The 20206-nt window shown below is 43.3% G+C and overlaps 1 protein-coding gene across 4 annotated transcripts in view; it reads right to left on the bottom strand.

Annotated features, from left to right (window-relative positions):
* Positions 1 to 20206, bottom strand: part of ank2a (ankyrin 2a, neuronal) — a 77659-nt gene that overhangs the window by 16084 nt on the left and 41369 nt on the right. The window lies entirely within an intron of this gene.

Raw genomic sequence — 20206 nt, 5'->3', positions numbered from 1 at the left:
TGATACTAGTGGACTGCATTGACTTGGTCAATAGAGTTTCATACAGTGGAACTGGTGAATCGGGGGTGTCTTGTTCTGACCAGAGTTCTTCATTTCCTATGTCCAACAGTATAAATTCAGTTTTACACCACTTTGCATCCTCGGGCAGCTGCTGCCCAATGCTTCTAGTCTCCTTTCTCTTCCCCACTGGATTTATGTTCTCTCTTTCTGAATCAGTTTTTGCAGACAAAGGAATGAATAACTGATTGTCAGGTGTCAAGGGCTGACTGGAAGTGACTCTCGGAGTACCTACACTGCCTTCTGTCCCATAGTCTGAGTCTTGCCTTGTGAGACAACTGCTACCATCATAGCCATCAGTCAATGATTCAGGGGATGATGGACGCTCGTCAATATGGAAATTATAGCCATCTGCGTACTCCAGACTTGAGCACAGCGACTCAGGTGACGAACACCTATCTTTGGCATAAATTACTGATGCTGTTTTAATCATGAACTGTGGGACGGGTGAGTCAGGGGAGAGTGGCCTGCATTCATTGAGCGATGAAATCGATTCAGGAGAGGAGGCTCTGACTTCTTCAAGCCACTTAGAGAAAAATAAGCAGTAGTCTGTCTCGGATGTCGCAGATTCTGGAGTGAATGGTCTATGTTCAGACAAATCATTCATGCTGGTTTCATCATCTAAAATGACTGATTCTGGTGAATTTGGCCTGTCTTCATCAAACAACTGTACAAGACAGAGCTCAGAGTACTCAATATCTGACTCTAGAGACATGGGAGATGAGGACCTATCACTTATGAAGTTTAACTGTTCAAATGTATGGTAGCTATATTCAGGTATAGGTGAATCAGGGGTCAGTGGTCTGTGTTCGTTGCATTCATTGCATGAATCAGGTGAACGTGGTCTCTCTTCTTGGAACAACTCTTTAAGACAGATTTCAGAGTACTGAATATCTGAAGCAAGAGATGTAGGAGAGGATGATCTACTTCCTGTAAAGATGAACTCCTCCAATATAGGGCAGCCAAACTGATTAATAGGTGAATCTGGAGGTCTATACACATCGAGTGAATTCACTGATTCCGGTGAATTTGGCCGATCTTCACCACTAAACAACTCACTAAGACACAACTCCGAGTATTCAATATCTGAAGTGACGGATACGGGAGAAGAGGATCTATTTGTTGTGTAATTCAACTGAATACGAGCTTCATACATTGGAATAGGTGAGTCAGGAGACAGTAGTCTATATGCATCTGGTGAATGTGATGATTCCGGAGACCATGATCGGTCCTCATTGAACAACTCCTCCAGACACAACTCAGAGTACTCAATGTCGGATATAAGTGATGTGGGTGAGGATGATCTACTTCCCATGCAGATTACTGTCTCGTATTTAGCATGACCGTAGTCAGGGACAGGTGAATCAGGACACAAGACCATACCTTCATCATACAAGTTCAAGGGTTCTGGTGAATCTGTTCCCCCCTCTTGGAACAATTCATCAAGGTACAGGTCAGAGTATTCAATATCGGATGCCAACGATATGGGAGATGATGATCGGCTAGTTGAAAATACCATCTGACCACATGTGGAATGAATATATTCAGGAATCGGGGAATCAGGGGACAGACGTTTATCTTCATCTAATGAAGTAAAGGATTCTGGTGACGATGTTCTCTCTTCCTCAAACCACACAAGGAAAGTTGAGGAATAGTCATTTTCAGACGTTAGGGACTCTGGTGATAATGGTCTATGCTCATGTGTGGCTCTAACGGTCCTGTTAAAGCCTTCTTCAATAATGCCTGATTCTGGTGACTCTGGTCTGTCTTCACTTAACAACATTTCAAGACATTTTTCAGAGTAATCAATATCTGACAGCAGAGATAGGGGAGAGGATGATCTATTACCTAAGTAGTTCAAATTTTGAAATATAGGAGGTCCGTACTCAGGAACAGGTGAATCAGGAGACAGTGTTCGAAACATATCGAGTGAAATCACTGATTCAGGTGAATCTGACCTCTGTTCTCTGAATAATTCCTCAAGACACATTTCGGAATACTCAATGTCTGAAGCTAAGGATATGGGAGACGACGATCTATTGCTTGCATAACCTAACTGCTCAAAGGTAGCGCAGCCATACACAGGAATAGGTGAATCTGGAGACAGTGGTCTATGTGTATCCGGAGAATGCGATGAATCTGGTGACCATGATCTGTCGTCATTGAACAACTCGTCCGGACACAACTCAGAATACTCAATGTCTGAACTGACTAATGAATCAGGAGAAGACGATCTGGTCACCCAATTCTGTCTTACGTCAACAGGTAATAGGGTTTCATCGCTATCTGAAAGCATTGGCTGACTTGACTCATAGGGCCGTGAAAGTGAAGTGGAGGTAAGTTCATCTTGACCAGAAAATAGGATTTCAGACTCTAAGCCTGACACCTGCTCTGAAGGCACCTCTGGTGACATTTTACTTTTAAAATCTCTAGAGGTTTCTGCAGAAGAAATACTGGTCTGAACATCCTTAGTCATTCGGATTTGACTGCTAGTCTCTTCTGTCTCATCTCTTGCTCTCGTACTTTCATGTTCAAGTTCTATTCCTTCAAACATGCCCGTCTTACTGCTGAGTTGTTTACCTTTAAAAGGCGGGTCATGTATATGGGATATCAGCTTGGATGTCACCGTTGTGTGTAACAGTGCATACTTTTGAGGAGAAGAAATCTCATCGGAGGCTGCCACTACACATTTGGAGGCAACGGCTTTTACCGGTGGCTCCATTCCTCTCTTAAGAGATTTCAACCCTGGTTCCCCCTCAAAGGAGGCATCATTTGTCTCTCCTACCTTTGTGAAGTTTTCAATAATCACAAAGCCTGCATCATCTGGAGATGATAGATGACATCTTTGACAGCTCTCGGCTATGATTGATTCAGGAGACTGTGGCCTATGCTCATTATAATCCCAAGAACGACAAGACTCAGTATCTGATAATGTTGGCGCAGGTGATGGGCCCATATCACTTTTAACTGCAACAGTGACTATGTTTTCAGGTAAATGACTAGTATATTGGGGGATGGGAGAGTCAGGGGAGAGAGGTCTAAACTCATCCAATGAGGTCTGAGAACCTGGTGAGGATGGTCTCAGTTCTTCAAACCAATACTCTAGGAAGGCCAGTTTGTCGTCAGACTCTGAGGATAGCGAATCAGGTGACATTGTCCCACTTTCATCAAGCACATCTTTTAATGCCTCATCTGAAGGTGCTGATAGAGGGGAGTCTGGCCTCATCTCCTTAGGCACATGTTCATAGGTCAAGTTGATGTCAAAGTACTCAACATCTGATGTTGCAGAGTGAGGAGACGTAGATCTGTTCCACTGAGTGGTTGGCACTGCAAACATATTAAACTGGGGAACAGGGGAATCAGGAGATAAAGCTCTATTGGAGGAAACAGACTCGGGAGATGAAGGCCTGTCCTCAAGGAACAAGTCTTCTAGATCATACTCCTCACTCTCACTGTCTGATATTGCAGAGATGGGAGATAAGCGCTTGATACTAGTGGACTGCATTGACTTGGTCAATAGAGTTTCATACAGTGGAACTGGTGAATCGGGGGTGTCTTGTTCTGACCAGAGTTCTTCATTTCCTATGTCCAACAGTATAAATTCAGTTTTACACCACTTTGCATCCTCGGGCAGCTGCTGCCCAATGCTTCTAGTCTCCTTTCTCTTCCCCACTGGATTTATGTTCTCTCTTTCTGAATCAGTTTTTGCAGAAAAAAGAATGAATAACTGATTGTCAGGTGTCAAGGACTGACTGGAAGTGACTCTCGGAGTACCTACACTGCCTTCTGTCCCATAGTCTGAGTCTTGCCTTGTGAGACAACTGCTACCATCATAGCCATCAGTCAATGATTCAGGGGATGATGGACGCTCTTCAATATGGAAATTATAGCCATCTGCGTACTCCAGACTTGAGCACAGGGACTCAGGTGACGAACACCTATCTTTGGCATAAATTACTGATGCTGTTTTAATCATGAACTGTGGGACGGGTGAGTCAGGGGAGAGTGGCCTGCATTCATTGAGCGATGAAATCGATTCAGGAGAGGAGGCTCTGACTTCTTCAAGCCACTTAGAGAAAAATAAACAGTAGTCTGTCTCGGATGTCGCAGATTCTGGAGTGAATGGTCTATGTTCAGACAAATCATTCATGCTGGTTTCATCATCTAAAATTACTGATTCTGGTGAATCTGGCCTGTCTTCATCAAACAACTGTACAAGACAGAGCTCAGAGTACTCAATATCTGACTCTAGAGACATGGGAGATGAGGACCTATCACTTATGAAGTTTAACTGTTCAAATGTATGGTAGCTATATTCAGGTATAGGTGAATCAGGGGTCAGTGGTCTGTGTTCGTTGCATTCATTGCATGAATCAGGTGAACGTGGTCTCTCTTCTTGGAACAACTCTTTAAGACAGATTTCAGAGTACTGAATATCTGAAGCAAGAGATGTAGGAGAGGATGATCTACTTCCTGTAAAGATGAACTCCTCCAATATAGGGCAGCCAAACTGATTAATAGGTGAATCTGGAGGTCTATACACATCGAGTGAATTCACTGATTCCGGTGAATATGGCCGATCTTCACCACTAAACAACTCACTAAGACACAACTCAGAGTATTCAATATCTGAAGTGACGGATACGGGAGAAGAGGATCTATTTGTTGTGTAATTCAACTGTTGAAGAATAGGAGCTTCATACATTGGAATAGGTGAGTCAGGAGACAGTAGTCTATATGCATCTGGTGAATGTGATGATTCCGGAGACCATGATCGGTCCTCATTGAACAACTCCTCCAGACACAACTCAGAGTACTCAATGTCGGATATAAGTGATGTGGGTGAGGATGATCTACTTCCCATGCAGATTACTGTCTCGTATTTAGCATGACTGTAGTCAGGGACAGGTGAATCAGGACACAAGACCATACCTTCATCATACAAGCTCATGGGTTCTGGTGAATCTGTTCCCCCCTCTTGGAACAATTCATCAAGGTACAGGTCAGAGTATTCAATATCGGATGCCAACGATATGGGCGATGATGATCGACTAGTTGAAAATACAATCTGACCACATGTGGAATGAATATATTCAGGAATCGGGGAATCAGGGGACAGACGTTTATCTTCATCTAATGAAGTAAAGGATTCTGGTGACGATGTTCTCTCTTCCTCAAACCACACAAGGAAAGTTGAGGAATAGTCATTTTCAGACTTTAGGGACTCTGGTGATAATGGTCTATGCTCATGTGTGGCTCTAACGGTCCTGTTAAAGCCTTCTTCAATAATGCCTGATTCTGGTGAATCTGGTCTGTCTTCACTTAACAACATTTCGAGACATATTTCAGAGTATTCAATATCTGACAGCAGAAATAGGGGAGAGGATGATCTATTACTTAAGTAGTTCAAATTTTCAAATATAGGAGGTCCATACTCAGGAACAGGTGAATCAGGAGACAGTGTTCGAAACATATCGAGTGAAATCACTGATTCAGGTGAATCCGACCTCTGTTCTCTGAATAATTCCTCAAGACACATTTCGGAATACTCAATGTCTGAAGCTAAGGATATGGGAGACGACGATCTATTGCTTGCATAACCTAACTGCTCAAAGGTAACGCAGCCATACACAGGAATAGGTGAATCTGGAGACAGTGGTCTATGTGTATCCGGAGAATGCGATGAATCTGGTGACCATGATCTGTCGTCATTGAACAACTCGTCCGGACACAACTCAGAATACTCAATGTCTGAACTGACTAATGAATCAGGAGAAGACGATCTGGTCACCCAATTCTGTCTTACGTCAACAGGTAATAGGGTTTCATCGCTATCTGAAAGCATTGGCTGACTTGACTCATAGGGCCGTGAAAGTGAAGTGGAGGTAAGTTCATCTTGACCAGAAAATAGGATTTCAGACTCTAAGCCTGACACCTGCTCTGAAGGCACCTCTGGTGACATTTTACTTTTAAAATCTCTAGAGGTTTCTGCAGCAGAAATACTGGTCTGAACATCCTTAGTCATTCGGATTTGACTGCTAGTCTCTTCTGTCTCATCTCTTGCTCTCGTACTTTCATGTTCAAGTTCTATTCCTTCAAACATGCCCGTCTTACTGCTGAGTTGTTTACCTTTAAAAGGCGGGTCATGTATATGGGATATCAGCTTGGATGTCACCGTTGTGTGTAACAGTGCATACTTTTGAGGAGAAGAAATCTCATCGGAGGCTGCCACTACACATTTGGAGGCAACGGCTTTTACCGGTGGCTCCATTCCTCTCTTAAGAGATTTCAACCCTGGTTCCCCCTCAAAGGAGGCATCATTTGTCTCTCCTACCTTTGTGAAGTTTTCAATAATCACAAAGCCTGCATCATCTGGAGATGATAGATGACATCTTTGACAGCTCTCGGCTATGATTGATTCAGGAGACTGTGGCCTATGCTCATTATAATCCCAAGAACGACAAGACTCAGTATCTGATAATGTTGGCGCAGGTGATGGGCCCATATCACTTTTAACTGCAACAGTGACTATGTTTTCAGGTAAATGACTAGTATATTGGGGGATGGGAGAGTCAGGGGAGAGAGGTCTAAACTCATCCAATGAGGTCTGAGAACCTGGTGAGGATGGTCTCAGTTCTTCAAACCAATACTCTAGGAAGGCCAGTTTGTCGTCAGACTCTGAGGATAGCGAATCAGGTGACATTGTCCCACTTTCATCAAGCACATCTTTTAATGCCTCATCTGAAGGTGCTGATAGAGGGGAGTCTGGCCTCATCTCCTTAGGCACATGTTCATAGGTCAAGTTGATGTCAAAGTACTCAACATCTGATGTTGCAGAGTGAGGAGACGTAGATCTGTTCCACTGAGTGGTTGGCACTGCAAACATATTAAACTGGGGAACAGGGGAATCAGGAGATAAAGCTCTATTGGAGGAAACAGACTCGGGAGATGAAGGCCTGTCCTCAAGGAACAAGTCTTCTAGATCATACTCCTCACTCTCACTGTCTGATATTGCAGAGATGGGAGATAAGCGCTTGATACTAGTGGACTGCATTGACTTGGTCAATAGAGTTTCATACAGTGGAACTGGTGAATCGGGGGTGTCTTGTTCTGACCAGAGTTCTTCATTTCCTATGTCCAACAGTATAAATTCAGTTTTACACCACTTTGCATCCTCGGGCAGCTGCTGCCCAATGCTTCTAGTCTCCTTTCTCTTCCCCACTGGATTTATGTTCTCTCTTTCTGAATCAGTTTTTGCAGAAAAAAGAATGAATAACTGATTGTCAGGTGTCAAGGACTGACTGGAAGTGACTCTCGGAGTACCTACACTGCCTTCTGTCCCATAGTCTGAGTCTTGCCTTGTGAGACAACTGCTACCATCATAGCCATCAGTCAATGATTCAGGGGATGATGGACGCTCTTCAATATGGAAATTATAGCCATCTGCGTACTCCAGACTTGAGCACAGGGACTCAGGTGACGAACACCTATCTTTGGCATAAATTACTGATGCTGTTTTAATCATGAACTGTGGGACGGGTGAGTCAGGGGAGAGTGGCCTGCATTCATTGAGCGATGAAATCGATTCAGGAGAGGAGGCTCTGACTTCTTCAAGCCACTTAGAGAAAAATAAACAGTAGTCTGTCTCGGATGTCGCAGATTCTGGAGTGAATGGTCTATGTTCAGACAAATCATTCATGCTGGTTTCATCATCTAAAATTACTGATTCTGGTGAATCTGGCCTGTCTTCATCAAACAACTGTACAAGACAGAGCTCAGAGTACTCAATATCTGACTCTAGAGACATGGGAGATGAGGACCTATCACTTATGAAGTTTAACTGTTCAAATGTATGGTAGCTATATTCAGGTATAGGTGAATCAGGGGTCAGTGGTCTGTGTTCGTTGCATTCATTGCATGAATCAGGTGAACGTGGTCTCTCTTCTTGGAACAACTCTTTAAGACAGATTTCAGAGTACTGAATATCTGAAGCAAGAGATGTAGGAGAGGATGATCTACTTCCTGTAAAGATGAACTCCTCCAATATAGGGCAGCCAAACTGATTAATAGGTGAATCTGGAGGTCTATACACATCGAGTGAATTCACTGATTCCGGTGAATATGGCCGATCTTCACCACTAAACAACTCACTAAGACACAACTCAGAGTATTCAATATCTGAAGTGACGGATACGGGAGAAGAGGATCTATTTGTTGTGTAATTCAACTGTTGAAGAATAGGAGCTTCATACATTGGAATAGGTGAGTCAGGAGACAGTAGTCTATATGCATCTGGTGAATGTGATGATTCCGGAGACCATGATCGGTCCTCATTGAACAACTCCTCCAGACACAACTCAGAGTACTCAATGTCGGATATAAGTGATGTGGGTGAGGATGATCTACTTCCCATGCAGATTACTGTCTCGTATTTAGCATGACTGTAGTCAGGGACAGGTGAATCAGGACACAAGACCATACCTTCATCATACAAGCTCATGGGTTCTGGTGAATCTGTTCCCCCCTCTTGGAACAATTCATCAAGGTACAGGTCAGAGTATTCAATATCGGATGCCAACGATATGGGCGATGATGATCGACTAGTTGAAAATACAATCTGACCACATGTGGAATGAATATATTCAGGAATCGGGGAATCAGGGGACAGACGTTTATCTTCATCTAATGAAGTAAAGGATTCTGGTGACGATGTTCTCTCTTCCTCAAACCACACAAGGAAAGTTGAGGAATAGTCATTTTCAGACTTTAGGGACTCTGGTGATAATGGTCTATGCTCATGTGTGGCTCTAACGGTCCTGTTAAAGCCTTCTTCAATAATGCCTGATTCTGGTGAATCTGGTCTGTCTTCACTTAACAACATTTCGAGACATATTTCAGAGTATTCAATATCTGACAGCAGAAATAGGGGAGAGGATGATCTATTACTTAAGTAGTTCAAATTTTCAAATATAGGAGGTCCATACTCAGGAACAGGTGAATCAGGAGACAGTGTTCGAAACATATCGAGTGAAATCACTGATTCAGGTGAATCCGACCTCTGTTCTCTGAATAATTCCTCAAGACACATTTCGGAATACTCAATGTCTGAAGCTAAGGATATGGGAGACGACGATCTATTGCTTGCATAACCTAACTGCTCAAAGGTAACGCAGCCATACACAGGAATAGGTGAATCTGGAGACAGTGGTCTATGTGTATCCGGAGAATGCGATGAATCTGGTGACCATGATCTGTCGTCATTGAACAACTCGTCCGGACACAACTCAGAATACTCAATGTCTGAACTGACTAATGAATCAGGAGAAGACGATCTGGTCACCCAATTCTGTCTTACGTCAACAGGTAATAGGGTTTCATCGCTATCTGAAAGCATTGGCTGACTTGACTCATAGGGCCGTGAAAGTGAAGTGGAGGTAAGTTCATCTTGACCAGAAAATAGGATTTCAGACTCTAAGCCTGACACCTGCTCTGAAGGCACCTCTGGTGACATTTTACTTTTAAAATCTCTAGAGGTTTCTGCAGCAGAAATACTGGTCTGAACATCCTTAGTCATTCGGATTTGACTGCTAGTCTCTTCTGTCTCATCTCTTGCTCTCGTACTTTCATGTTCAAGTTCTATTCCTTCAAACATGCCCGTCTTACTGCAGAGTTGTTTACCTTTAAAAGGCGGGTCATGTATATGGGATATCAGCTTGGATGTCACCGTTGTGTGTAACAGTGCATACTTTTGAGGAGATGAAATCTCATCGGAGGCTGCCACTACACATTTGGAGGCAGCGGCTTTTACCGGTGGCTCCATTCCGCTCTTAAGAGATTTCAACCCTGGTTCCCCCTCAAAGGAGGCATCATTTGTCTCTCCTACCTTTGTGAGGTTTTCAATAATCACAAAGCCTGCATCATCTGGAGATGATAGATGACATCTTTGACAGCTCTCGGCTATGATTGATTCAGGAGACTGTGGCCTATGCTCATTATAATCCCAAGAACGACAAGACTCAGTATCTGATAATGTTGGCGCAGGTGATGGGCCCATATCACTTTTAACTGCAACAGTGACTATGTTTTCAGGTAAATGACTAGTATATTGGGGGATGGGAGAGTCAGGGGAGAGAGGTCTAAACTCATCCAATGAGGTCTGAGAACCTGGTGAGGATGGTCTCAGTTCTTCAAACCAATACTCTAGGAAGGCCAGTTTGTCGTCAGACTCTGAGGATAGCGAATCAGGTGACACTGTCCCACTTTCATCAAGCACATCTTTTAATGCCTCATCTGAAGGTGCTGATAGAGGGGAGTCTGGCCTCATTTCCTTAGGCACATGTTCATAGGTCAAGTTGATGTCAAAGTACTCAACATCTGATGTTGCAGAGTGAGGAGACGTAGATCTGTTCCACTGAGTGGTTGGCACTGCAAACATATTAAACTGGGGAACAGGGGAATCAGGAGATAAAGCTCTATTGGAGGAAACAGACTCGGGAGATGAAGGCCTGTCCTCAAGGAACAAGTCTTCTAGATCATACTCCTCACTCTCACTGTCTGATATTGCAGAGATGGGAGATAAGCGCTTGATACTAGTGGACTGCATTGACTTGGTCAATAGAGTTTCATACAGTGGAACTGGTGAATCGGGGGTGTCTTGTTCTGACCAGAGTTCTTCATTTCCTATGTCCAACAGTATAAATTCAGTTTTACACCACTTTGCATCCTCGGGCAGCTGCTGCCCAATGCTTCTAGTCTCCTTTCTCTTCCCCACTGGATTTATGTTCTCTCTTTCTGAATCAGTTTTTGCAGAAAAAAGAATGAATAACTGATTGTCAGGTGTCAAGGACTGACTGGAAGTGACTCTCGGAGTACCTACACTGCCTTCTGTCCCATAGTCTGAGTCTTGCCTTGTGAGACAACTGCTACCATCATAGCCATCAGTCAATGATTCAGGGGATGATGGACGCTCGTCAATATGGAAATTATAGCCATCTGCGTACTCCAGACTTGAGCACAGGGACTCAGGTGACGAACACCTATCTTTGGCATAAATTACTGATGCTGTTTTAATCATGAACTGTGGGACGGGTGAGTCAGGGGAGAGTGGCCTGCATTCATTGAGCGATGAAATCGATTCAGGAGAGGAGGCTCTGACTTCTTCAAGCCACTTAGAGAAAAATAAACAGTAGTCTGTCTCGGATGTCGCAGATTCTGGAGTGAATGGTCTATGTTCAGACAAATCATTCATGCTGGTTTCATCATCTAAAATTACTGATTCTGGTGAATCTGGCCTGTCTTCATCAAACAACTGTACAAGACAGAGCTCAGAGTACTCAATATCTGACTCTAGAGACATGGGAGATGAGGACCTATCACTTATGAAGTTTAACTGTTCAAATGTATGGTAGCTATATTCAGGTATAGGTGAATCAGGGGTCAGTGGTCTGTGTTCGTTGCATTCATTGCATGAATCAGGTGAACGTGGTCTCTCTTCTTGGAACAACTCTTTAAGACAGATTTCAGAGTACTGAATATCTGAAGCAAGAGATGTAGGAGAGGATGATCTACTTCCTGTAAAGATGAACTCCTCCAATATAGGGCAGCCAAACTGATTAATAGGTGAATCTGGAGGTCTATACACATCGAGTGAATTCACTGATTCCGGTGAATATGGCCGATCTTCACCACTAAACAACTCACTAAGACACAACTCAGAGTATTCAATATCTGAAGTGACGGATACGGGAGAAGAGGATCTATTTGTTGTGTAATTCAACTGTTGAAGAATAGGAGCTTCATACATTGGAATAGGTGAGTCAGGAGACAGTAGTCTATATGCATCTGGTGAATGTGATGATTCCGGAGACCATGATCGGTCCTCATTGAACAACTCCTCCAGACACAACTCAGAGTACTCAATGTCGGATATAAGTGATGTGGGTGAGGATGATCTACTTCCCATGCAGATTACTGTCTCGTATTTAGCATGACTGTAGTCAGGGACAGGTGAATCAGGACACAAGACCATACCTTCATCATACAAGCTCATGGGTTCTGGTGAATCTGTTCCCCCCTCTTGGAACAATTCATCAAGGTACAGGTCAGAGTATTCAATATCGGATGCCAACGATATGGGAGATGATGATCGACTAGTTGAAAATACAATCTGACCACATGTGGAATGAATATATTCAGGAATCGGGGAATCAGGGGACAGACGTTTATCTTCATCTAATGAAGTAAAGGATTCTGGTGACGATGTTCTCTCTTCCTCAAACCACACAAGGAAAGTTGAGGAATAGTCATTTTCAGACTTTAGGGACTCTGGTGATAATGGTCTATGCTCATGTGTGGCTCTAACGGTCCTGTTAAAGCCTTCTTCAATAATGCCTGATTCTGGTGAATCTGGTCTGTCTTCACTTAACAACATTTCGAGACATATTTCAGAGTATTCAATATCTGACAGCAGAGATAGGGGAGAGGATGATCTATTACTTAAGTAGTTCAAATTTTCAAATATAGGAGGTCCATACTCAGGAACAGGTGAATCAGGAGACAGTGTTCGAAACATATCGAGTGAAATCACTGATTCAGGTGAATCCGACCTCTGTTCTCTGAATAATTCCTCAAGACACATTTCGGAATACTCAATGTCTGAAGCTAAGGATATGGGAGACGACGATCTATTGCTTGCATAACCTAACTGCTCAAAGGTAACGCAGCCATACACAGGAATAGGTGAATCTGGAGACAGTGGTCTATGTGTATCCGGAGAATGCGATGAATCTGGTGACCATGATCTGTCGTCATTGAACAACTCGTCCGGACACAACTCAGAATACTCAATGTCTGAACTGACTAATGAATCAGGAGAAGACGATCTGGTCACCCAATTCTGTCTTACGTCAACAGGTAAAAGGGTTTCATCGCTATCTGAAAGCATTGGCTGACTTGACTCATAGGGCCGTGAAAGTGAAGTGGAGGTAAGTTCATCTTGACCAGAAAATAGGATTTCAGACTCTAAGCCTGACACCTGCTCTGAAGGCACCTCTGGTGACATTTTACTTTTAAAATCTCTAGAGGTTTCTGCAGCAGAAATACTGGTCTGAACATCCTTAGTCATTCGGATTTGACTGCTAGTCTCTTCTGTCTCATCTCTTGCTCTCGTACTTTCATGTTCAAGTTCTATTCCTTCAAACATGCCCGTCTTACTGCAGAGTTGTTTACCTTTAAAAGGCGGGTCATGTATATGGGATATCAGCTTGGATGTCACCGTTGTGTGTAACAGTGCATACTTTTGAGGAGATGAAATCTCATCGGAGGCTGCCACTACACATTTGGAGGCAGCGGCTTTTACCGGTGGCTCCATTCCGCTCTTAAGAGATTTCAACCCTGGTTCCCCCTCAAAGGAGGCATCATTTGTCTCTCCTACCTTTGTGAGGTTTTCAATAATCACAAAGCCTGCATCATCTGGAGATGATAGATGACATCTTTGACAGCTCTCGGCTATGATTGATTCAGGAGACTGTGGCCTATGCTCATTATAATCCCAAGAACGACAAGACTCAGTATCTGATAATGTTGGCGCAGGTGATGGGCCCATATCACTTTTAACTGCAACAGTGACTATGTTTTCAGGTAAATGACTAGTATATTGGGGGATGGGAGAGTCAGGGGAGAGAGGTCTAAACTCATCCAATGAGGTCTGAGAACCTGGTGAGGATGGTCTCAGTTCTTCAAACCAATACTCTAGGAAGGCCAGTTTGTCGTCAGACTCTGAGGATAGCGAATCAGGTGACACTGTCCCACTTTCATCAAGCACATCTTTTAATGCCTCATCTGAAGGTGCTGATAGAGGGGAGTCTGGCCTCATTTCCTTAGGCACATGTTCATAGGTCAAGTTGATGTCAAAGTACTCAACATCTGATGTTGCAGAGTGAGGAGACGTAGATCTGTTCCACTGAGTGGTTGGCACTGCAAACATATTAAACTGGGGAACAGGGGAATCAGGAGATAAAGCTCTATTGGAGGAAACAGACTCGGGAGATGAAGGCCTGTCCTCAAGGAACAAGTCTTCTAGATCATACTCCTCACTCTCACTGTCTGATATTGCAGAGATGGGAGATAAGCGCTTGATACTAGTGGACTGCATTGACTTGGTCAATAGAGTTTCATACAGTGGAACTGGTGAATCGGGGGTGTCTTGTTCTGACCAGAGTTCTTCATTTCCTATGTCCAACAGTATAAATTCAGTTTTACACCACTTTGCATCCTCGGGCAGCTGCTGCCCAATGCTTCTAGTCTCCTTTCTCTTCCCCACTGGATTTATGTTCTCTCTTTCTGAATCAGTTTTTGCAGAAAAAAGAATGAATAACTGATTGTCAGGTGTCAAGGACTGACTGGAAGTGACTCTCGGAGTACCTACACTGCCTTCTGTCCCATAGTCTGAGTCTTGCCTTGTGAGACAACTGCTACCATCATAGCCATCAGTCAATGATTCAGGGGATGATGGACGCTCGTCAATATGGAAATTATAGCCATCTGCGTACTCCAGACTTGAGCACAGGGACTCAGGTGACGAACACCTATCTTTGGCATAAATTACTGATGCTGTTTTAATCATGAACTGTGGGACGGGTGAGTCAGGGGAGAGTGGCCTGCATTCATTGAGCGATGAAATCGATTCAGGAGAGGAGGCTCTGACTTCTTCAAGCCACTTAGAGAAAAATAAACAGTAGTCTGTCTCGGATGTCGCAGATTCTGGAGTGAATGGTCTATGTTCAGACAAATCATTCATGCTGGTTTCATCATCTAAAATTACTGATTCTGGTGAATCTGGCCTGTCTTCATCAAACAACTGTACAAGACAGAGCTCAGAGTACTCAATATCTGACTCTAGAGACATGGGAGATGAGGACCTATCACTTATGAAGTTTAACTGTTCAAATGTATGGTAGCTATATTCAGGTATAGGTGAATCAGGGGTCAGTGGTCTGTGTTCGTTGCATTCATTGCATGAATCAGGTGAACGTGGTCTCTCTTCTTGGAACAACTCTTTAAGACAGATTTCAGAGTACTGAATATCTGAAGCAAGAGATGTAGGAGAGGATGATCTACTTCCTGTAAAGATGAACTCCTCCAATATAGGGCAGCCAAACTGATTAATAGGTGAATCTGGAGGTCTATACACATCGAGTGAATTCACTGATTCCGGTGAATATGGCCGATCTTCACCACTAAACAACTCACTAAGACACAACTCAGAGTATTCAATATCTGAAGTGACGGATACGGGAGAAGAGGATCTATTTGTTGTGTAATTCAACTGTTGAAGAATAGGAGCTTCATACATTGGAATAGGTGAGTCAGGAGACAGTAGTCTATATGCATCTGGTGAATGTGATGATTCCGGAGACCATGATCGGTCCTCATTGAACAACTCCTCCAGACACAACTCAGAGTACTCAATGTCGGATATAAGTGATGTGGGTGAGGATGATCTACTTCCCATGCAGATTACTGTCTCGTATTTAGCATGACTGTAGTCAGGGACAGGTGAATCAGGACACAAGACCATACCTTCATCATACAAGCTCATGGGTTCTGGTGAATCTGTTCCCCCCTCTTGGAACAATTCATCAAGGTACAGGTCAGAGTATTCAATATCGGATGCCAACGATATGGGAGATGATGATCGACTAGTTGAAAATACAATCTGACCACATGTGGAATGAATATATTCAGGAATCGGGGAATCAGGGGACAGACGTTTATCTTCATCTAATGAAGTAAAGGATTCTGGTGACGATGTTCTCTCTTCCTCAAACCACACAAGGAAAGTTGAGGAATAGTCATTTTCAGACTTTAGGGACTCTGGTGATAATGGTCTATGCTCATGTGTGGCTCTAACGGTCCTGTTAAAGCCTTCTTCAATAATGCCTGATTCTGGTGAATCTGGTCTGTCTTCACTTAACAACATTTCGAGACATATTTCAGAGTATTCAATATCTGACAGCAGAGATAGGGGAGAGGATGATCTATTACTTAAGTAGTTCAAATTTTCAAATATAGGAGGTCCATACTCAGGAACAGGTGAATCAGGAGACAGTGTTCGAAACATATCGAGTGAAATCACTGATTCAGGTGAATCCGACCTCTGTTCTCTGAATAATTCCTCAAGACACATTTCGGAATACTCAATGTCTGAAGCTAAGGATATGGGAGACGACGATCTATTGCTTGCATAACCTAACTGCTCAAAGGTAACGCAGCCATACACAGGAATAGGTGAATCTGGAGACAGTGGTCTATGTGTATCCGGAGAATGCGATGAATCTGGTGACCATGATCTGTCGTCATTGAACAACTCGTCCGGACACAACTCAGAATACTCAATGTCTGAACTGACTAATGAATCAGGAGAAGACGATCTGGTCACCCAATTCTGTCTTACGTCAACAGGTAATAGGGTTTCATCGCTATCTGAAAGCATTGGCTGACTTGACTCATAGGGCAGTGAAAGTGAAGTGGAGGTAAGTTCATCTTGACCAGAAAATAGGATTTCAGACTCTAAGCCTGACACCTGCTCTGAAGGCACCTCTGGTGACATTTTACTTTTAAAATCTCTAGAGGTTTCTGCAGCAGAAATACTGGTCTGAACATCCTTAGTCATTCGGATTTGACTGCTAGTCTCTTCTGTCTCATCTCTTGCTCTCGTACTTTCATGTTCAAGTTCTATTCCTTCAAACATGCCCGTCTTACTGCAGAGTTGTTTACCTTTAAAAGGCGGGTCATGTATATGGGATATCAGCTTGGATGTCACCGTTGTGTGTAACAGTGCATACTTTTGAGGAGATGAAATCTCATCGGAGGCTGCCACTACACATTTGGAGGCAGCGGCTTTTACCGGTGGCTCCATTCTGCTCTTAAGAGATTTCAACCCTGGTTCCCCCTCAAAGGAGGCATCATTTGTCTCTCCTACCTTTGTGAGGTTTTCAATAATCACAAAGCCTGCATCATCTGGAGATGATAGATGACATCTTTGACAGCTCTCGGCTATGATTGATTCAGGAGACTGTGGCCTATGCTCATTATAATCCCAAGAACGACAAGACTCAGTATCTGATAATGTTGGCGCAATTGATGGGCCCATATCACTTTTAACTGCAACAGTGACTATGTTTTCAGGTAAATGACTAGTATATTGGGGGATGGGAGAGTCAGGGGAGAGAGGTCTAAACTCATCCAATGAGGTCTGAGAACCTGGTGAGGATGGTCTCAGTTCTTCAAACCAATACTCTAGGAAGGCCAGTTTGTCGTCAAACTCTGAGGATAGCGAATCAGGTGACACTGTCCCACTTTCATCAAGCACATCTTTTAATGCCTCATCTGAAGGTGCTGATAGAGGGGAGTCTGGCCTCATCTCCTTAGGCACATGTTCATAGGTCAAGTTGATGTCAAAGTACTCAACATCTGATGTTGCAGAGTGAGGAGACGTAGATCTGTTCCACTGAGTGGTTGGCACTGCAAACATATTAAACTGGGGAACAGGGGAATCGGGAGAAAAAGCTCTATTGGAGGAAACAGACTCGGGAGATGAAGGCCTGTCCTCAAGGAACAAGTCTTCTAGATCATACTTCTCACTCTCACTTTCACTGTCTGATATTGCAGAGATGGGAGATAAGCGCTTGATACTAGTGGACTGCATTGACTTGGTCAATAGAGTTTCATACAGTGGAACTGGTGAATCGGGGGTGTCTTGTTCTGACCAGAGTTCTTCATTTCCTATGTCCAACAGTATAAATTCAGTTTTACACCACTTTGCATCCTCGGGCAGCTGCTGCCCAATGCTTCTAGTCTCCTTTCTCTTCCCCACTGGATTTATGTTCTCTCTTTCTGAATCAGTTTTTGCAGACAAAGGAATGAATAACTGATTGTCAGGTGTCAAGGGCTGACTGGAAGTGACTCTCGGAGTACCTACACTGCCTTCTGTCCCATAGTCTGAGTCTTGCCTTGTGAGACAACTGCTACCATCATAGCCATCAGTCAATGATTGAGGGGATGATGGACGCTCGTCAATATGGAAATTATAGCCATCTGCGTACTCCAGACTTGAGCACAGGGACTCAGGTGACGAACACCTATCTTTGGCATAAATTACTGATGCTGTTTTAATCATGAACTGTGGGACGGGTGAGTCAGGGGAGAGTGGCCTGCATTCATTGAGCGATGAAATCGATTCAGGAGAGGAGGCTCTGACTTCTTCAAGCCACTTAGAGAAAAATAAACAGTAGTCTGTCTCGGATGTCGCAGATTCTGGAATGAATAGTCTATGTTCAGACAAATCATTCATGCTGGTTTCATCATCTAAAATGACTGATTCTGGTGAATCTGGCCTGTCTTCATCAAACAACTGTACAAGACAGAGCTCAGAGTACTCAATATCTGACTCTAGAGACATGGGAGATGAGGACCTATCACTTATGAAGTTTAACTGTTCAAATGTATGGTAGCTATATTCAGGTATAGGTGAATCAGGGGTCAGTGGTCTGTGTTCATTGCATTCATAGCATGAATCAGGTGAACGTGGTCTCTCTTCTTGGAACAACTCTTTAAGACAGATTTCAGAGTACTGAATATCTGAAGCAAGAGATGTAGGTGAATATGGCCGATCTTCACCACTAAACAACTCACTAAGACACAACTCTGAGTATTCAATATCTGAAGTGACGGATACGGGAGAAGAGGATCTATTTGTTGTGTAATTCAACTGTTGAAGAATAGGAGCTTCATACATTGGAATAGGTGAGTCAGGAGACAGTAGTCTATTTGCATCTGGTGAATGTGATGATTCCGGAGACCATGATCGGTCCTCATTGAACAACCCCTCCAGACACAACTCAGAGTACTCAATGTCGGATATAAGTGATGTGGGTGAGGATGATCTACTTCCCATGCAGATTACTGTCTCGTATTTAGCATGACCGTAGTCAGGGACAGGTGAATCAGGACACAAGACCATACCTTCATCATACAAGCTCATGGGTTCTGGTGAATCTGTTCCCCCCTCTTGGAACAATTCATCAAGGTACAGGTCAGTAGTATCTTCATCTAATGAAGTAAAGGATTCTAGTGACGATGTTCTCTCTTCCTCAAACCACACAAGGAAAGTTGAGGAATAGTCATTTTCAGACGTTAGGGAATTTTCAAATATAGGAGGTCCATACTCAGGAACAGGTGAATCAGGAGACAGTGTTCGAAACATATCGAGTGAAATCACTGATTCAGGTGAATCCGACCTCTGTTCTCTGAATAATTCCTCAAAACATATCTCGGAATACTCAATGTCTGAAGCTAAGGATATGGGAGACGACGATCTATTGCTTGCATAACCTAACTGCTCAAAGGTAATGCAGCCATACACAGGAATGGGTGAATCTGGAGACAGTGATCTACAGATATCAAATGAGTATGAAGATTCAGTTATATTAGGTCTGTCTTCCTTGAACAGCTCATTAAGACAAAATTCACTGTACTCAATGTCTGATGCAATTTTTGATGCCGATAATGACCTATTACTTGTGTAGACACATTGTTCAGAAGCAAGACAGCCATACCCAAGAATAGGGGAATCAGGAGACAGTGGTCTATGTTCATCAAGAAACTTTGCTTCTGTTGGATGTTTTGAATTATGAAGCCACTCTTTAGAGCAGATATTATATTCAAAGTCATTTTCAGAGGCTAAAGATTCAACAGAGGAAGATATTGTTCCAATTACAGACTGGGAAAATCTATACTGAGGAATTGATGAGTCAGGACATACTACTCCATCCACTGATAAAGAGTTGTCATAATCTGGTGAGTTAATTGAAGGCCAAGAGTATAACTCTCCCATGCCAGAATCTGAGTATCCATTCTCAAAAGATGCAGATTCAGGAGAGCATGTTCTAAAGCTGCCCACTGAACTGATAAAGTCATGGACTCTGTAATCAGGCACTGGGGAGTCAGGAGACAAGGACCTAAACTCATTTTGAGATGCAATAGATTCTGGAGAAGGTGGTCTACTGGTTTCTGATGTGAAACATATGTCTTTGGCTCCTATATTTTCTGAGGTCAATGGGAATGTTACGTTTCCACTTGTGGCCACCAC

This window comes from Alosa pseudoharengus, unplaced genomic scaffold (genome assembly GCF_046254945.1).
Source record: "Alosa pseudoharengus isolate Yale_2024_CS ecotype anadromous, Long Island Sound unplaced genomic scaffold, YU_APseudo_1.1 YU_APseudo_1.1_scf_2, whole genome shotgun sequence".
NCBI classification, from domain to species: Eukaryota; Metazoa; Chordata; class Actinopteri; order Clupeiformes; family Clupeidae; genus Alosa; species Alosa pseudoharengus.
This window is presented reverse-complemented; position numbering and strand designations above follow the sequence as displayed.